Source organism: Montipora capricornis, chromosome 14 (genome assembly GCF_036669925.1).
Source record: "Montipora capricornis isolate CH-2021 chromosome 14, ASM3666992v2, whole genome shotgun sequence".
NCBI classification, from domain to species: Eukaryota; Metazoa; Cnidaria; class Anthozoa; order Scleractinia; family Acroporidae; genus Montipora; species Montipora capricornis.
The window spans coordinates 46,367,698-46,371,382 of record NC_090896.1 but is presented as its reverse complement, the minus strand read 5'-3'; positions in this window follow the sequence as shown (position 1 = coordinate 46,371,382).

Genomic DNA, 3,685 nt, shown 5'->3' with positions numbered 1-3,685 from the left:
GAGGCTTACTGACCTACTAACCTGTCCAGCTGGTCCCATGTCAGCTCAGCCAACAATCCTGCAGACATACTCTCTCGTGGATGCAGTTCAGATGAGCTCCTTCAATCAGCACTATGGGAAAGAGGTCCTCCATGGTTAACAGACCATTCACGGTGGCGTAGGTGGAATCCCACAAGCCTTGCAGATGACAGTGTCGTCTCAACCACAGCTGTGGACAGCCATGTTCAGGGTACGCAGTCTCACTCGGGCAGTCTCCAAGACTTGATTGACATCTCGCGCTTCCAGTCCTATGAACGCGTCCTTCGCACAATTGCCTATGTCTTGAGATTCATTTCCAACCTGAAGCAAGCCTCTGGTAGGTCACGTAGGCCACGCCACTGTCCGTCAGTCATTGATTTGGAAATTCCAGTTTCCGCAGTTGCAGAAATATCCGAAGCAGAATTGATAATTCTTCGTGCTCACCAGATTCAGCATTTCAGGCAAGAACGAAAGTTCCTTCTTAAAGAACAGACACGACCCACCCGTCCGCACTTCCAATCCAGACCTCAGCTACTTAATCTGAAGCAGTTCACATATCGGCGCTCACCTTGATGAATACTTCCATTAACGATCAACGTAGCGTTTGACATTGTATACTCATATAAACTTACCTTTATATTCTTCTCGAAATCATATGAAAATCCTAAGCATGTGACAAATCCAACAAAGAATACGGAGACCCTAAAGCATGTGGAAGATCACGATCACTCTTTACGCATGGTGATAGGTCCGTAGCCGATTGACTACGTATTCAGAAAAGGAAATATCGCTACCCAGGAAAAATCGAGTATGGAAAGCGCTATATATGCGTGCGCAGTTCTACTCGGCCAAAAGGAACACAGGTAACCGTCCAGACTAGTGTCAGCAATTATTCATTTTCACAGAGGGCTTGTTGACAGATTTGAGCATGGCCAAAAAGTGTAAGGTCAGGTTGTTATGAGAAAGAAAACCTGAGTAAGAGTTTCAGAACGCAATTCTCATGTTTTCAATTTGAGCAACTGTTCAATGAGTAGTATTTAAAATGTAACAAAATTCTTGGCAAAATAAAGACAACGCTGTTGAAGTAAAGTAACTGTTGTGTTTTTGTTTGTCAGTGCATGAAATGTGTTGCATCAGTGGGTGTGTTGCGAGGAGAATATTGCTGTATAAGTATAATTACACAGGTGATTATAGAAACTTCCCAACCAACCAAGTGTTTAAGGGGGAGGAATCCTGTGCCCTGATTCACAGGCGCCATAATGAACCTCATTAAGAAGAAGGAAACTTTCCACAGGCAACTGAAATCGCACCCGTCGGAGTCACTTAAAATAAAATTTCAGACTCCGCGTTCACAAATAAAGCGTGCGATAAGATAAAGGCAATCTGCCTCCTTTGTATTGTTTCAATTTCCACCCTGGTCAGAGTTTTTCTCTGTCCTTGTGTGGGCCCAGTTCCATGAGTAGGGCTTAACGCTAATCTGGTTCATATGGGATAGAAATCTAGCACTTCACGTTACACTACACTCTCTTAAGATAAAGCAGAGACGAGTTCTTCGACACTGCTAACATCGATTTTAAGAGTAACCCCAAGCGTCTCTGGTCAGTGCTAAAAACTAGCACCAAATCGCGAAACATACCAGAGAGTGTCTCCGTGGCAACCGATAACTCGCAAACAACCGCTGACACCCCAAACCAGATCGCAGACATGTTCAATAACTATTTCACTTCGATGTTCTCCACCTGCCAATCGGGAAAGGGAAGAGAGTGGCCTCGAACAACGGCCAACTATACAACCTGTCATTAACGACATCGTGTCGCATGTTAGCGAGGTTGAGGCTGTTCTCGAGTCGCTAGATCCCAACAAAGCCGCCGGTCCGGACCAGATTCCTGCGAGAATCCTGAAGGAAACCGCCGCTACTATCGCTCCATCATTGTGTACGTTGTTCAACAGGTCCCTGGAGGAGAGTTACATACCTAGGGAGTTGAAATTGGCCAATGTAGTGCCCGTCCACAAAAAGGACGAAAAAGACCACGTACCAAACTACAGGCCAATCTCCTTCCTTTGTATTGTTTCAAAAGTCCTCGAACGCTGGGTCTTAAACCGTATCAAGGAGCGATTAGAAGAACTGACTGTGGATTGTCAGCAAGGGGTTTCGGTGTGGGCGATCACGCCTCACTATCCTACTTGAGACCCTACACTATATTGGAGCCATTCTTGATAGTGCCGGTCAAGTCGATTGTGTGTACTTAGACATGTCCAAAGCCTTTGACAAGGTTAGACATGACCTGCTCATTAACAAATTGCAGGACGCTGCCTTCGGAGGGAAGTTGCTTGATTGGCTTCACCCGTACCTTTGTGATCGGCGCCAACATGTCACCGTACTGGGGGCCACTTTACGTAACCTCCCTGTCACGTCGGGCGTTCCCCAGGGTTCAATTCTCGGTTCTGCTCTCTTCCTGTTATACGTAAACAACCTTCCTGACGTCGTCACCAAAAGTCAAGTGGTGAAATTCGCCGACGACACAAAGGTTTATAAGGAAGTGAAGTCTCAGGAAGATGGCGCCACTTTACAACAAGACCTACGCGATAATCAGCAAAGCGTTTTTTTTTATTGCCCGCAAGCCGTTTTAAAGGAAACCTCCACTGTTTTAACAAATGTCCCCTAAAATTTTCCATGTGTACTTATTAGAAGATCTGGAACCAAAAAATGCATTACCTAGTGAAATAATCGAGGCGAAGAAGAAGAAGAAGAAGAAGAAAGCAATTCTTTCCTTGCAAATTTTAAAGCACTCACGATCGCCCTTCGGCCTTTGTGATCGATGTCCTGTTATGCCGGCTGAGGTGGAATTTGTTTGGAAGAATCGTCCTTCAGATAGCTTGAATCGACGCTCGTCTATCATCTTTCGGAAAAACATGGAAACTTATGTTAGCATCTTTTCTGGTTTACGCTTGCTTTCTACAACGAAACAGATTTTAACTCAAAGTACCCGCGAACCGGACAGCAATGCAACCACGACACGTCATCAGTACCCACGCGACATTAAAGATGGCGGCACCGGAAAGCGTTGAGGCTGATCTTTGGAAGACGATAAAAAAATTATTTCACTTGGTAATGCAGTTTTTTGTAAGAGATTGATCTTCTAACAAGTACTATTGGAGCATTTTAGGTGACATTTGTTAAAAGAGTGGAGGTTTCCTTCAAAGAAAATGAATATTTTTCAAATGTATGTAATTATACTAAAACAATAATAATTTTCACCTCGCCTTAGGCGAATAATTGAATATACCCCGCTCTCCCCTGTTACAATCAAAGCCGGCACTAACTTTTCAGACAGTTTGACTTTTGCTACGTAGAGGGACTTATTGCTGCTTAGCCAGCGAGCGGCAACAGCCTGAATTGAAGAAAAGGTGTAGAAAAAGTATGTAATCAACGACCAATTCTCGAATTCACCACTTTTTACAAGAATGCATTGCATTTAACCAGAGTACACTGCGCCGCAACAACCTAAATAAATAACGATGAGTGCTTTTGATGACTTTCACATACATCGTTTCGTGGTAAACTGCCATACTTTCATTCCCTCAATTCACTGGAAACTATGGTGAGTCCCACAGACTTCAATACACCGTTGCCATGGTTAACAATGATAAATGGTGCCGCTATAAA